We start from the raw sequence: 17,338 nt of genomic DNA on the forward strand, positions 1-17,338 counted from the left end.
TCAATAATCAAAGCATCCATCTCCTCTAGCATATCCTCACAAGTGGTTATCCAACCTCAACTAAAAAAGCTCCAGTAATGAAGAACTCACGTGTTCTACAAGCAAACAATTCTACTCTAGGACAGTTATCCTTGTTAGAACATGGAAACAAATAAAAGTCAACAAGAATGGATGAGAACTTGGTCCTTCCGTAATATCCATTCTGCCATGATGCTTCTCTGTGTTAAACTAAAATCAGAGTCTTTAACTTCTACCTACCACTCTTACCTCTGCCCTCTGGGGTTAAGAACTGATCTAATCCCTAATAGCACTTTAAATCTTGGAAGGCAAGTGTGGTTTTCCCTCAAATCTCTTCTTCTTTGGAATAAACCTACCCAGTTCCTTTGAGCAATTTCTACATGACTATATCTTCAGTCCCCTCCCTATTCTGTTTGTCCCAATGTAGATGCTGTCAATGGCTTTCCTAAAAGGTGATACCTGGGTCTGAGCATAATACAGCAAATTTGACCTAAGCCATGTCAAGAGGATCAGGACAAGTGCCTCCTCTTGCTCTGAATAAAGAGTGTTACAGGGAGGGAGCGCTGAATCTGGAGGGAAAGGCTCTGGGTTCAAATATTATCTCTTACTATATGTGTGACTTAATACTATAGGCCTCATCTGTAAAATCAGGGAGTTGAACTGAATGTCCTCTAAAAGTATCTCTAGTTCTAATTTTGTGATTTCTGATATCTGTGTCCCTCTTAAGGCAGTCTAAGAACCTCAGGCTGATTTTTTGACCTCTGTGTCACATTGTTCTCTCCACTGAGCTTACAATACACTAAAAATCCTACTTTGTCTATTTCCTAGTTGTTCTTACATTAGAACTCAGAGACCTTAAAGGGTTTTTAGTCTGACCCTGTCATTTTACAAGACACTGAGTATTTGAGAAATTAATTGATTTGTCTGTGGTCACACAGCTAGTAAGTGATAGAGGCAGGATTTGAATACAGTATGTTCAAATTTTGCAACTGATTTTTTGAACTCACATATAGGATTGTACATTTACCTCAGGCAGGTCACTTTACTTTTCTGGGCCTCCATTTCACCATCTGTAAAATAATGGTATTTGACTAGATAACATCCAAAGTCCCTTCAAGATCAGAATCTGTGATCCTTATTCAAGTCTTTCTAAAAGTTGCCAAGGAAGATGTGATTGCTCTAACTTTTTTGATTACTATGTCACGTAGTTGCTTCATACCAAGTATGTGGTACCACAAAAACCTATCTTAAAGTTAACTATCCTTCAGTTTCCCTTCCTCAATCTCGTACTTACAAGATTGTGTTGACTTTTAAAATCCAATTACAGAATGTTATATTTAATTTATATTGAATCTAATTTTTATTTAGTTGGGTCCCAAAGTGACCTTCCAGAGCAGGAAAGGAATGATAAAGTAAGTGTCCCCTTCTAGCATCTCTCAGGCTCAGTGGGTCCCAGGGTATCATTCAACCTTTTCCTCCTCTGGTGTCCTCCACATCCCACCCATCTGCCCTGGCTCCTGAGACAGCTGGGCAGGACTGTTTCTCACAAAACCTGCCCCAGGAAGGAGGAATGTCCTTTCCTCTGACACTTCTTGGCTGACCTCCTGCTCTAGAACTCCATCCACTGGGAATCTGAAGCCTCTCCCATTATGAATATTGCTAAGACCTTTCTAGATATCTGCCTACCCAAAAGGGAAAGGTTCCTACCCAAAAGATCATAGACATTGACATGGAAAGGATCTCAGAGGTCATCTACTGCATGCCCCTCATTTCACAAATGAGGATATTGAGGCCTGAAAAGGGAAAGGGTTTGCCCAAATTCCCCACTAGTAGCAAGGACCTGAAATGAGACCTGAGTTCAGTTCCTCAGTCACCAGATCTAGAGCTCTTTCCAATGGAACTCGCTGACTCCCAGCCTTCTCCCCCATGGCTATATGTTCCATCTCAATCCCACTCCAGACATCAGCTATTTCCCCTTCACAGTATCCTGTCAGCTTTTTGCCCTTCATGTCACATTTCCTCTTCTTGTTCACATTGATTTTTATTCTTGCAACTTTTGCCTTCACCTCTTTCCCAAATTTGGAATTGTAAAACATCACCCCTAAGGTTATCATCTGACTCCTTGACTCCCTCCCTTCCTTACCTCTGCCTGTGTCTGAGTTCTCATCCCATCCACAAACATGGGAATCAGACTCCCCTTGCCACAATCTTTACTAATGCTCCCTTTCAAAAAGTAGTGCCAGGAGCTCAAATCAGAGATAGAGATTTAAAGTTGGAGGAGACCTCAGATGTCAAAAAATAAAACTCCCTCATTTTACAGATGAGAAAACTGAGGCATATAGAAATGAAGCTGCTTTACCAAGTCTCTCCCTTTCTTGACCAGCTTGGATCCTTATAATGATTTGTCTCCTGCTAAGTAGTAATCTGTATCTGCAGTTTCTCCCCAGCCTGCCATCAAGCACGATGAGGTTAGTCCTCCTTCCCCATGACAGTTTTCATATACTCAAAGAGAATAGTTGTATTTCCCCTAGCTCATCTCTTCTCCAGAATAAGAATCCACAATTCCCTCTGTCTTCTTTACCTGGATTGCCCTCCTCCAAAAGTGTTCCACCTGGCCAAGATACTTCAGGAATCTCTCTACATAAGGTCTCTCCAAGCCCTGATATTAACTTTTCTAAGGACTCTCCCAGCTCTGATACTTTCTTTTCTAAAGACCCTCCCAGCTCTGACATTCTCTGTCCTAAGGCGCCTCCCAGGTCTGATATTATGTGTTCTAAGGGCTCTCTCAGCTCTGATTTATGTTCTAAGTTCCCTCTCAGACTAGATATTCCATGTTCTAAGTTCTGTCTCAGTGCTTACATGCTATCCTTCTGTTACTCTGAGTGATGTCTAGAAATGACCACAACTATCCTGACTAGGTCAGAGGATGCCTCCATTTTTCCCAATCCTGCATTAAACTCTGGGCCTGGAACATGCTGTCCCCTCTCCCTTATCTGCCTTTTTTGCCCCTGATGTTTCAGCTATGTAATTTGTACACTACCCAACCCCATGCTCCCTACCTGCAGTGGATCTCAAAAGTGTTCTGATCATTGGAATGAAGTAGAGAAGGACAATTACTTTTTTCTTAAGTTATGGGGAGAAGAAAATGGCTCACCTGAGAGGGCATGAGAGTCTAGGACCTGAGTGACTGCTTATAGCTACCCAATTTGGTGCTGCTTCCTGTGAAGCAAGGGGTAGGAGTGTAGTAAGTTCAAACTCAGAGTAAAGAGAGAAGAATGGCCATGAGTGAGCTGTAGGTAAATCCAAAATGGGAAAAGATCAACATATTTATACCTCTCCTTTTCTTCAGACCTACAGTTTTCCCCAGGCCATAGAGGCTTCAACTTCCTCAGGGCACAATTCCCACCTTTCAGAAACAAATGTGCCCCCTAGAGAAACTTCAAGGAACAGATAGAACTGAGTCTGCACCCCTTCTCACTAATTGCTTTATATTGCCAAGGGTATGCCAATTAGGCTGAGTGACTCAAGAGGAATTCCAGTGACTGGGACTCTGAGAGCTAATAACCAAAGACCATAGGTCCCAACCCCTGACTACCGAAACAAGATGTCTCTCTTCAGGGTAGTTTTCACATCATCTAGGTTCCAGATTTTCCTCTCTACTTTTTGGATAAGGAAACATCAGCAGAGTACTGAAAAGCTCCTTCTGGGGAGAGAGGGATCTTTGGCTCTTAAAGGGGATATGGCAGTTATATACAGAAGGAAATAAACATTTATTAAATATATAGTATGTATGAGGCACTGTGCTAAGTGTTTTCAAAATTATCTCTTTTAATCCTCACAACACTCTTGGGAAATGACTGCTATTAGTATCCCCATTTCACAGTTCATGAAACTACAGAATAAGTGGAGCAGTTCTTTCTGTTGCATGAATGAATTAAAAATTATTTTAATAATTTGATCAAATGAGAGACGACTGAATGGAAGTAGTGCAGTGTTGTAATGGAGTTATAAGACATGATGAAAGGAATGAGTTTAGAGAAATCTGGAAAGATGTTTGTGAACTGATGCAGAGTAAGATAGCAGAGTTAGGAGAATACTTTATAGTACAACTGCAACATTCAAAGAAAAACAAATTTGAAGGCTGTTTTAAGAGTTAAGTTCTAAAGAACTCTGGTAAATGAAGTAACCAATTATGATTCCAGAGGATTGAAAGTGAAGCATGCTACCCTCTGCCTAATAGAGAGGTGAGAGACTCAAGGTTTCAATCTCCCTTCTGTACCACCAATTTCCAATCCTTACATGCATGCACACACAAACATATGGGAAACAAGAAGACTGGTAGCTCTGCTGTGATGGCTTCTGAGCCCTTCCAGCACTGCTTTCCACTTTTGGTGTCCACCTGAATCACACTCAACTCTCACCTATGGCTCCAAGAAGCTGTATCATGCACAGCGGCCACAGCCTGACAAATGATTTAAGCAGACAAACTAAAACAGGTTGAGAGTAACCAAGACATTATCTTCCTGAGTTCAAATCTGGCCTCAGACACTTACCATCTATGTGACCCTGGGACAGTCACTTAACTCTGTTTGTCTCAATTTCTTCATTTCTAAAATTTGTAAAATGAGCTGGAGAAGGAAATAATAAACCACTCCAGTGTCTTCAAATGGGATCATGAAGAGTTGGACGTGACTGAAAAATGACTGAACAAATAAAAAATGCCAGATATGAGGACTCTAAAGACTCATCATTCAGTCAACAAATATGTTTTAAGTACTTACCACAGGCCAGACACTGTGATAAGTGCTGGGAATCATTGGTTGGTTGTAGTCCTTAGTTCTCAAATGAGATCACACATTGGAGTCAAGATACAGTGTGTCTCACTGTGGTTGATAAGACCAATACAAGTTCAGAAAGCTCTAGGACATGTTGGGCATAAAGAGTTCATATGAACATTTGGAGTGGAGATGGCTCTAGATTTGTGCATCTCATGTTTCTTTTGAGCTACTGCAACATTTTTTGTTCCAGTCACAGAGTGGAATCCCCACCTGCCATGGTAAGTAGACCACAGTTGTTAGGTGAAGCAGACAATTTTAGGGCACCTTTTCTAGCCTCTTCCTCAAGTCAGGAGGTGGGTAGTGTGGTCCTTTTAAAAAGGCTGCTCAGGAATGACAAAAGACAGCCTTTCAGATGGAGAACTTCTGGGAGGTGGTGGAATTCTCAGTAAATCACCATAACCCACCCATATTTACCTCCAAACAACCCTAAAGGTGTGTCCCAAAACAAGTCCTGGAACAGCAGAACCAACAAAAAGATTGGGTGAAATAATCTTTTAGCCCAAGAAATTTGGAAGATTGATACTAAAGGTCCATCTCAATCAAGTAGAAGGGCAATGCAATCCAGGACAAGAAGTGTCCCAGAAAGCCATCAGCAAGCCCCACCTCAACAAATCAGCAGGAGATCTTGAGCCCTAGTGCAGCTGAGCAGGCATATGCCAATACCAGGACCCCTGTGTATCTCAGCATAGCCAGGGGAATGGGCAGACTCCAGCTCTGAAAACTGCCATATGCTTCAGGATAATGCCAGGCAAACAGGTCTGACCAATGGCCAGACCACCATGCACTTCAGTGTAGCCTGGGGAAAATGAAGAAACAACTCACTGGCCTCATTTTATGCCAGATGCCAGCACCAAGACCCCAGGTTAACACCAGGTAAACTGCAAGACCCCTATGGCTTCCAGCGGTGCCAGCCACCCTCACCTCAACCCCTTAGCATTGCACCAGATACTAGGGTGCCCTGTGGGCCTTGGGGCAACATCAATATAGCACCAGCTAAACAACTAGGTCCTGCAGCCCCTGACGCAAGAAGACTGAGACAGTGCCCCTACCACCTTGGTAGCAGAACTCAAATTTAAAAGAGAAGAAAAAGGCCAAATAAGATGAGCAAAAAGGAACAAAAAAAAAAAGAATCTCACCATAGAAAGTTATTATGGTGACAGGGAAGATCAAGAAACAAACTCAGAAGAGGAAAAAATTTTGAAAACAACTACAAGCAAAGCATCAAAGAAATAAATATTAATTGAACAAAAAACCAACAAGAATTCCTGTAAGAGTTGAAGAAAGAGGTTAGAATGGGAGAGGGAAAAAATGGGAAAAGAAAATTATGACAGGAAAATTAACAACTTGGTAAAAGGAACAAAAAATACTAGAAAGATAAGAGAGGAATAAAACAACAATGTCAAAACACCTATGGGCAAAACCCCAAAGAAAAATAGGAAGTGGACCCAAACCCTGAAAGAATTCATGAAAGAGCTCAAAAAGGAGCCTAAAAATCATAGAAGAGTGGTACAAGAAGAATTAGGAAAAGAAGTGAGGAGTGATGCAAGAGAATTATGAAAAATGAGTCAACAGCTTGGAAAAAGAAAACAGCTACTTAAAAAGTAGATTTGGTCAAGTGTAGCCTCACTTGATGCTTCATCACTTGCCTGTCTCCACAGAACTTTGAGGTAGGTAAAATGGTAAAATGGTATGGGTGATAACTTTGACTCACATATAAATTGGATTTGTGAGGCAGAGTTGTATGAAGTCATTGACCTTACTCTCTTTTACAGAGTCATCAAAGTCCAGTGACAGTGATGTGGATGCAAACAATGTCCTATGGGTTAAAAATAATATTGAGTTGCTTTTCCAGTACTTTGTGAAGCCTCTAGCTTATTCTGTAACTTGAAGGCACCCTAAAATCCTTTGCCCACTTATCTTGAATCTGTGCAAAAAGAATTGCTTTTGTTTCCTCTATCCTGTGTTTCCCAGGTCCTTTAATTTTTAAATCATATCCTCCTGCCCTATCCTTAAATTCTTGAACCATAAAGAATTCCCTCTGTTTCTCTCATCCTGTGACATCCTATCCCGTCTTTAATCTTTAACCTCCATAAAAAAAAAAAATAAACCTCTAAAACTATATCACCATTCTCAAACCTCTATATAAGCATAATCCCTCCCCCCCAAATATCGGAGTCTCATTTAGTTTTCTTGCTGAGGTCTATGATGCTTTTTCACATAAAATAAAAAGCTCCCACTGACTAAAAGAGAAGGTCTAAATTCACACCTTCACACCTGAAACAGCCATCCCAACTCTAAACCTCATCAGTCAGATAAAATTCAAGATGACTAGTAATGACTCAGAATGCTGTAGGTGACCTTGGCATCTCCAAATGTCTGACCAATCTCTAAGTGTTCCACAGCACCTTCTTCAGTCTCCTTCATGACCACTGGAATAAATTGTTCTGATTTGCCCATTCCATCAAGAGAAGTCTTCCCATGTTTGGGGTAGACAATCCCTTAACTCATCAACAGGTGTAAGACCCCTCAGTTACCCTAGTTTAACCTGTCTGCCCAAATGTTTTGCCGAGGTGTGGCTGCTGATCATGTTGTAGTTACTTGGAGCCACATGTGAAAGTTGAGTAAATCAGGTGGACACCAAAGGTGGATGAGCAGCCCTCACACTAGAGGTACTAGACTTCTCTAAATAACCCTACAGCCCAAATGCTGGGGATATGAAGAAGGACAAAAACTGGGTCCTTTGCATCTGCTTTCCTGAATGTTTTTTTCGACTTTGTAGAATAAAATGCCCCCCTCCCCAACTTAACCTCTTCACATCTAACCTCATCTACATGCTTCTAATTCAAATCTTGAATGACTCTGCCTCCCTCAGCTTCCTCACCCCTCTGATGGGAGGACTGGAGGGTGGATTACCAAACTCCTTCCAATGCTTTTCTTTATACAGGGGAAAAACTGGACTTCTGGACTCACTCCATTAAATGCCTGCTGTTCTGCCTGGTTCATTTCCACAGAACAAGATTCCCCTTCTCTGGATAGCTCAGGTGTCTCCTTCCTACTTTTCTGTCTCCTTTTGTATGTTCCTGTGTTCTCCTTCCCATCAGATTGTAAGCTCCTTCAGGGTAGAAATTGTCTTTCTTTATATTGTATTCTTATCACTTAGCACATTGCCTGGCACATTGGCAGTGTTTATTGCATTTATTGGATTGGTCCCTACCCTCAAAGAGGTCACATCCTAATGAGAGAGACAACATTCAAATAATTATGTACATGCAACATATATAGAGATACATACATAGATATAAAGATAGTAATTTGGATATAATCGTGGAGGAGAGTTGCTAGCAGTGGAATGGGGGGTTGAGGAGTACAGAAAAGGCCTCTTACAAGAAGGTGGGGTTTGAGCTAAGATTTGAAGGAAGCCTGGGAAATCAGGTTGTAGAAATGAGGAAGGAGAGCATTCAAGGAATGCCAATGAAAGAGCTCAGAAAGAGATTGAGTGACTGATCAGTATTTCTGGATAGTAGAGTACATGGAAAGAAGTAAAATATAAGAAGACTGGAAACCCAGGAAGGGTCCATGTTGTGAAGGACTTTAATGGCAAGCAAAGGATGAGGGAAGCACCCATTAAAATAATTCTAAGATGGAAATGGATGATACCTCCTCTTAACATTGTTAGGGATATTTTTTGGTAAACCCAAAGGAATCTCTGGTAAAATTTCAGTCACTGTTGGAGTGACTTTCTTCTCAATCCTTAAATCACATCATTTGCCTGCTCTGGGATGGAAAACGAGAATGTTCGTGGCTCTCAGCCATTTCTTCTATTGATGAGAACAATAGATTACTCTACTTTGTTCTCCCTTCATTGATCAAGTACTTGTCCAGGGTTTAAGGCTTTGGCCACCCATATTATCTCTGTTCTTCAATGAAAAGGGAGGGACAATTAATTACCCTAGAGTGGGAGGGGGTTTTCTGTCCAGGAAATGGGCAATTAATTTCTGTTTCTCCTTGCACCACCACCTTCCCTACCTCAGGAGTGTTCAGAAGGATCTCAGAGCAATTTCCCACTTTGTTCCATTCTTTGTCTTTGTCTTCAGCTATCTGTAAATGTTCCCACAATTCTAGTTTTCATGATTTTCCTATAGCTCCAGGGCCAACTATGACTTGAATTAAATTCTAGGAAGTTATGCCTGGGCCCTTGAGATCAGAATAACTACAATGTGATCAAGGCTGTCCCTTGGTAAAATTGTCATCAAGTTCCAAGAGCTCTCCTATTTTTCTTGCCATCTATGCCAAACTACCATTCAACACAAAACCAAAATTATTGCTAAATGATTAGTTTCAAATGAATTTTATTTGATTGTCATACTACAACAACTCTATATGGATATACTTTGTCTTCACTTTTTGTTCTTTTGCAACATAATCATCTGTGCACAAACTTTGAAAATTAGCTCAGTTCGCTACTTACCAAGTCACATGTCTAATTTTTACAGTTTCCTCCCTTCAAACTTATATTCTTTGAGAAATGATAAAGCAATACACAATTTTATTTAACCTGATATATAAAGAACAGTTTAAAAATGGCTCTAGACAGATAAGCAAAAGAATCACATCAATAACATGCATCCTGATGTACCTTAATGAGGAGTTTGATCAACGTCAAAAAGCACCTCCATTAAAATATGATTATAGTTGAGCCACTCTGGGCCTGTGTGGTGGAGGTGGCAAAGGGAAGTAGTAGTAATGACCACAGTGGTGAGGAGGGAGGGCACACATTGGAGCCCAGGGGGAGCAGATAAAAAAGCTAGTAGTGTCAGCCAAAGGTTTTGACAGGAAAGTCGTGCTATGTTAGCATTGTGGATCCCAGGTGCTGCAGCCTGGGGCTTCCCTTTTCTCATGCAGACAGCTTGTTCTTTCCCTCCAAGAGGAAGAAACCAGCTTTGGCTGATGATAGCAGCCCAGAAGGTAACTTCCTTCAAGAACTCTGGCTGGTCCATGACATGTTCACCTTGAAAACGTAGGCTTCACCAAAAACGTGGGGAACATTTGGTCTGCTCAGATTGTGAAATTGGAACCATCAGTTGGCACTGCTTGGATGACAAAAATAGTTTTATGTGACTTTGGAGAGGGTTTCCCACAAATGAGTAATGGATCTTCTGCAGCAACTCCTCATGATGAAAGCATCTCCCCAAAACAACAGTCATTCTAACCTGATATAACTGTTGCTTTCTTCTCTATACTAGTGTAAAATTGTCAGTACCACAGTGTCTACTTGGACATACAAAGGGTTTACCTTAACTTCCTCCTTTGAGACCTCAAGTGCACATGTCTCAAACATTTCTTCCTATAGCACACCACATCCTTCTCTTTCACATTCTGGTTTGAGAAGCCAGGTGCCTCCCAAAATTCATCCATTGACCTGACCCTGTATCTGTGTCTTTTATTCAGGCGTTACTTTTTGTTTCCTTCTCTAGGTGGCAGATCTTTCCTGCTCTGATTTGTTTGACCCCTTTTAGCTTTTGAAATTCTCATGTAGTTTCTTATCAGTGATCTAACTTCACCCTTACAATACATGAGTAGAGAGTTAAAATTTCTGCACCTTCTGGCAACCACCACAAAGAAAAGTAATTCATCAGATGTCTCTGAGCTTCTCCTCTGAGTGTCAGAATGGAGAGCAAATAAAGAAGCAACCATTGCTAACCTGCATGTGAAGTTTACAGCCTTAGTTCATGTCTGAACAGATGACTGAGTCCCTTCCTCATGGGAAGAATTGTGTTTAAAAAAAGCATCATCAGTACAATTATTGAATCTAATGGACATGATTCAGGGCAAGAATTCTTGGTGAGATGGGAATTTTCCTTATCTTTAACATTCACCATATGAACAAATTCCAGAGTGCAAACTTTTCATCCAGTTACCTTTATTCCTATTCAATTCAAGTGAATTCATGTTTCCTGACTGCTAGGAAAACTCCTGGTCCTTCTGGTTTGATGCTGATCTGAGAGCATTAAATATTATTAAATAGGAATGAGTCAGTATACTTATTTGTTTTACTTTCTTCTGTTGTTTCCATTTACTCTGTCATTTCCATTGAACTAGCCCATGTTGTCTTCTCTCCAGTGATGTGTATGAAGCCTCCTGGGACAAGTGAGGGAGCTGGGGACTGAGGAGAGGGAGCACAGATTATTGAGAGTGAAAGCACCATCTTGAATGCATCACACTTCTTGGTTTGGTTCTCTGTTCCATTCACTCATTTCTTCCTTTCTCTCTCCCCTGGAACCTTTAACACCTAGATAGAGTGCCCCCTCCATGGAAGTAAAGGTATTGTGTATAAATCTTTAACTAGCTTGCCCCCACAAAGAGTAGTGGCTTTATTCCCCAGTCATGAACCTCTGAAGTGCTACTGTTAGGAGAATTGAATAGTACCTAGATTTTCTGAATATCCAAGATGTTAAATGTGTTACTATGCAGTTGCTAGGAACACAACTGAGAATTTTTTATTCATACAAAGACACTTGGACCAAAGAAGCAAAACCAAGTAGGTGTATCTGGTGGTATGATGGCATCTCATACTACCAGTCAAATCTAGAAAAACAGTTTTTGCCTCAGAATCCAAAAATATAAGACATTTGTTTTCATCTTTTCAATTTACTGACAATAAAAAATTTGAACAATGCTTAGAAACGATTAGGGATTGATGAAAGACAGAGAAGGGGTACCTAGTTATATGATCAGCACTGCCAACTTATTTACTTTTGACTGAGAAAGCATTCCCAATAAGATCAGGGGTAAAACAAGGATGTTCATTATTACCACTGTTATTCAATATTGTACTAGAAATGTTAGCTTTAACAATAAGAGAAGAAAAATAATTAGAATACTCAATGAAGAAAGAAAATTATCACTTTTTGCAGATGATATGATGGTATACTTAGAGAATCCTAGAGATTCTACTTCTTGAAATAATTACTATTTGAAAATACTTGAAATAATCAGTAGTTTTAGCAAAGTTGCAGGATATAAAATAAACCCACATAAGTCACAAGTATTTTTTTATATTATTCACAAAGTCCAGCAAGAGATGAAAACCATAATTCCATTAAAATTACTTTAACCAATATAAAATATTTGGGAATTAACCTGCCAATACAAACTCAGGAACTATATGAATGAAATTACAAAACACTTTTTGACACAACTAAGGTCAGATCTAAACAACTGGAAAAATAATTGCTCTTGATTAGACTGAGTTAATAAAATAAAAATGACAATTTTACCCAAATTAATTTACTTATTCAGTGCCATGCCAATCAAACTACCAAAAATTATTTTATAAAACTAGAAAAACAATGACAAAATTCAAGGGAGTCAATGAAAAGAAATGAAAGGGAAACTGGTCTAGTCATACCACATTTAAAACTATATTATAAAGCATCTATCATCAAAACTACTTGGTACTGGCTAAGAAATAGAGTGGTGGATCAGTGAAATAGATTAGGTACACAAGACACAGTAGTCAATGACTATAATAATCCCAGTTTGATAAAACCAAAAAAAAAAATGGCATAGTAGAAAGTAGGCAGACCAATATCTCACACTGTATTCCAAGATAAGGTCAAAAGGGATACATGATTTAGACATAAAAGGCAATATCATAAGCAAATTAGAAGAGTAAGGAATAGTTTACCTGTCAGATCTATGGAGAAGGGAAGAACCAAACAAGAGATAGAGAACATAATATGATACACAATGGATAATTTTGATGACATTAAATTAAAAAGTTCTTGCATGAACAAAATGAATACAACCAATATTAGAAGGGAAGCAGAAATATGGGAAACACTTATTACAGTCAATGTCTATGATAAAGGCCTCGTTTTTCAAATGCGTAGAAAACTGAGTCAAATTTATAAGAAGATAAGTCATTCCCCAATGCATAAATAATCAAAGGATGTGAACAGGCAGTTTTCAGATAAAGAAATTAGAGCTAGCTATAGTAACATGAAAAAAAATACTCTAAATCACTAGTGATTACAGAAATGAAAATCAAAACAACTCTGAGGTACCACCTCACTCCTAACAGATGGTCTAATATGACAAAAAAGGAAATTTATAACTGTTGGAGAAGATATGGGAAAATTGGTGTGTGTGTGTGTGTGTGTGTGTGTGTGTGTGTGTGTGTGTGTGTGTGTGTGTATGCATGTCTTTGTAGAGGTATAGGGGAAGGGATCAGTCCAGACACGGAGTCAGAGGTCCTGTTATATTACCATGACTGGGCCACTAAATATTTGTGAGTCCTTGCACAAGACACTAAACCTGAGAGAAATGGACTCCAAGATTTCTAAGATTCCTACAAGTACTATATAACTGATACTATAGTCCACATATTGCTTCAATTTTGCCCTCTGCACAAGCTAAATTCTATTTAAGACAACAATCATGTATCTTTTCCTCTCAAGTTTAAATATCCCTAGTTCCTTTAACAAATTCTTCTGTAACATAGATAGGCAGGGGGGTATGGGTTCTAAGTTCAGATCACCCAGATTGCTGGGATGAGGAGTTTGAGCTTGATCCTACTGAGAAATTTGCTCTGTTTAGACAGAAATACTTGAACAATTTGTATTAGACTTATAAAATGGATTTCTACATGGAATTATAGAGGCAGAAAGAAATTTAAATATCATTTAATTCTATTTTCTCTTATTAAAGAAGAATAAACTGAGCCCCATGGAAGGCAGTCTTTCCAAAGAATAAAATAAAAGTATATATGCTTGATATTCTGGAGTGGTAGAATTAGATCTTTAAAATATTTTATAGAAATATATATTCAAAACCTTTCTCTAGTGAGCTTTCATTGCTTGGCCCCAATTGTGTGATTTCCTTCTTATCTTGGCTATATTTGTTTCATTTGTGTAAAACCTCTTTAATTTAATGTAATCAAAATTATCCATTTTATACTGAACTTTCCTCTTTTCTTATATTTTGCTGTCTTCTACTTACTCTAAAGTCCAGCAACATTGGTCTTCTTGCTGTTCCTACCTCATGATACTCCATCCCCTGACTATGAACATCTTTATTGGCTGTCCTCCATGCCTGGAATGCTCTCCCTCCTCCTTTCTTCTGTGTTCTCTGGTTTCCTATGACAGAGAGCTCAAATCCCACTTTCTGTAAGAGGTGGTGCTTTCCTCCAACCTTACTGCTGGTGATTTTCCTCTGAGACCATTTGCACTGTACATATTTTATCTGTGAATGGTTGTTTCCATTTTATTTCTCCAAGTGGCTTGTGAGCTCCTTGAGTCCAGGGACCAGGTTTTTGCCTTTCATTGTATCTCTAGTGCTTACTGCGATGCTTGGCACATGATAGGTGTTTAATATGTGCTTCTTGATTGATTGGAACCCAGAGAATTTTACAGTTCCAAAGAGCTCCAAGTTTGGGGGCCCTTACCCAGAATCATGGTTCAGGTTTTGTTCTATTTCTGAATCATAGATCCCTTTGGCATTCACTTGAAATCTATGAACCCCTTCTCAGAACACATTTAAATACAAAAAAAAATATAGAAAGAAACATTTTGGAAAAACATAAAAAATTATACTCGTATACAGTTATCAAAATATTTTTTAAATACACTAACCCCAAGTTAAGAACAGTTACACTATTACCCCTTGCTACAAATTGTTTCCCCCAACACTGGAAGATAATCAGAAAGACATCCACATCCATATCCACATCCACATGTTCCTTACTTGTTTCCTATCTAAAGTCCTCCCACTGCTTTCCCTGAACAACTCCTTTTTCCCTATTGAGATTACAAAGATTTTTAAGGATATACTATATTGGTAAAGAAGGCAAGACTTGGCCCATGTTCTTGGGTTGCATTTGGAACCTTCTTGCTTCCAGGAGTTTCCAAGGGGTTAGTCCAGTCAGGCTTTGGGTTCTCTGGTGCATGTGGAAGGGTAAGTGCTTGGAAAGAGAAGGTCTTGGGACAGCTCTTATTTTCTCTCTTTTTTCATGTGCTATTGACAATGGCTGGACAAACACCTAAAACAGCCATTAAATAAATGTATTAAAGTCTACTATGTAGCAGGAACTGTGCTAATCCCTGGGGATACAGTAACAAAAACTGAAACAATCTTTGCTATTGTAACAATTTTCATAGTCTTTACTAACTACTGCCCAAAAGAGACAGCATGGGATCCATACAGACAGGGAAACTGCACTTTATTTATTCAAGAAGGCAACATACACCATCAGTACGTGATGGACGTGTGTCTCAAAATTCTGCAGATCATATACATACGTGTATTGAAGTATATACTGAAGTATGTGTATATTTCATATATAAAAACATATATATACATACATATTTTAACAGACACACACACATGCACACGCACATACTTACATACATACACCCTTTCTTCCTGAGCTATGTGAGCCAGAAAGAATAGCGGCATCTTACAAAGCAATTTAGGTAAGAGCAGGTATAGCACATAGGCAGGAAAAAATATTTAATAAAACAAAAGGTGCTACTTATCATTTATTATGGAGGAAAATTGTGCCATTGTTAAGAGAGTCATTTACAAGAGACCAAAGAAAGCAGTCCCTGACTTATCAATCAGTCTTTTTATGTGTGTTTATTGTCTACTGCTTGCTACTGTAGATAGGCTAAAGATGGGGTCTTTCTGGAACCACTGAGGTTTTCTGAGTTTTCTTTTGTAGTCTCAAAGTAATTAGGGCCAAGGGAGGGATTGAAGAAGATGTTCAGTAGTGTCAAAGAGGCACCACACACACACACACACACACACACACACACACACACACACACGGAAAATAGAAAAAACAAAATAACATGGAGCCAATTGCGTTCTCTTCAAAATACACCTTTCATGTTGCCTTTAAGGGACTTACATTCTCTGAGGGAGACAACATGCCTGCAGTCAAGAAGACTTGAGTAAAATCTGGTCTCAGACACTTACTAGCTGTGTAGCCTTGGGCAAATTCCTTTTCCTCTACTTGTCTCAGTTTTCTAAACTATGAAATGTGAATCGTAATAGTGTCTACCCCCCAAAGTTATGGTAAGGATCAAAGGAGATAATACCTTAACATAATTCTTGACATATAACAATCACTATATAAAGGTTACCTATTACTACCACCACCAGTACCACTACTACTACTACTAATACTAATAGTACTATTACTACTACCATAACTAGTTTGTTGGTTGGTTGTTGCCCTTCATTCTAGAGGAAGACCAAAATGACATGATTGTGTTAGAGACAAGGTACTGTGTGTCCAAGTGTGGATGATCAGACCAATATAAGCTCAGAAGGCTTTGCCACAGGTCAGGTGCAAATACTCTACATGACCATTGGAGTAAAATAGTATGGGTGATATCTGATGATTAGTGAATAAATTTCATTCAAAGGAGATAGAGTTGTGAGAAGTCATCAGCCTCTGTCTTTCTTCTAGAGTCATCAAAGTCCAGGGACAAAACAAAGTCAAGATGACTGGAGATGACTTGGGATACAGTGGATGACCTCAGCATCTCTGATGTCAAACTAAGCTCTAAGCCTTCCACAGTGCCTGTTTCAACCACCTTCATAGATACTGGGACAAAATGTTCTCATTTGTTCATTTCACTGGGGTAAGTCTTCACATGCTTAAGGCAGACATCCCCTCTAACTCACACCTTGATTACCCTCAGCCTGGTTTAGCCCTTCTATTGAAATACTTTACCAGAGTGTGGACACTAGGCATGCTACATCTACTTGGAGCCACAGGGGAGACTGTGGTAGATGGACACCAAAGGAAAGTGAGCAGCCCTGAAAAACGTTTGGCAACTCTCACATCAGAGGTACTAGTCTTCTCTGAACATACCCTACATCACTACAATGATGATGATGATGATGATGATGATGGTGATGATGATGATGATGATGATGATGGTGATGATGATGATGATGATGATGATGATGGTGATGATGATGGTGATGGTGATTATGTTGACTATGATGACTGTTGTTAATTAACAAAAGTAACTATATGCATAATGAACACTAATTATGTAAATAAATAATCCCATATACTAGTTCTTTTGTCACCTGATATCCTAATTGAACTGTCAGATAACTTGAATTCATCAAGACCAAGACACATAGTCACTTATCCCTTAGGTATAATACAGCACCTGATACATAGCAAGCACCTAATAAAGACATATTGATTGATTGCTTATTAGATTTGACCCATTATTCTTGCTGACAAACATATAACTGGGTCCTTTCCTTCTAGCAGAGGGGCAAGGAATACTTGCTCTGCTTAGCTGAAAGTATTTTGAGTAAAGAAAACTTCTGAGAACTAAAATCCTTGTCACAAAGTTCTTTCCCTCAAGAGTATTGAGTGCAAACTCACAGAGGGGAGTCAGGGGAAGGAAAGGTGGGAGAGCAATTAACTCCATTTGTTTCCATCTAATAAGGTG

At 39.3% G+C, this 17,338-nt stretch overlaps 1 pseudogene; it reads left to right on the top strand.

Annotated features, from left to right (window-relative positions):
- Positions 1-7,190: 7,190 nt before the first annotated feature.
- LOC140502205 (guanine nucleotide exchange factor MSS4 pseudogene) lies at positions 7,191-10,000 on the top strand (annotated as a pseudogene).
- Positions 10,001-17,338: the final 7,338 nt, after the last annotated feature.

The sequence above is a fragment of the Notamacropus eugenii genome, chromosome 4, assembly GCF_028372415.1.
Source record: "Notamacropus eugenii isolate mMacEug1 chromosome 4, mMacEug1.pri_v2, whole genome shotgun sequence".
Classification (NCBI taxonomy): domain Eukaryota; kingdom Metazoa; phylum Chordata; class Mammalia; order Diprotodontia; family Macropodidae; genus Notamacropus; species Notamacropus eugenii.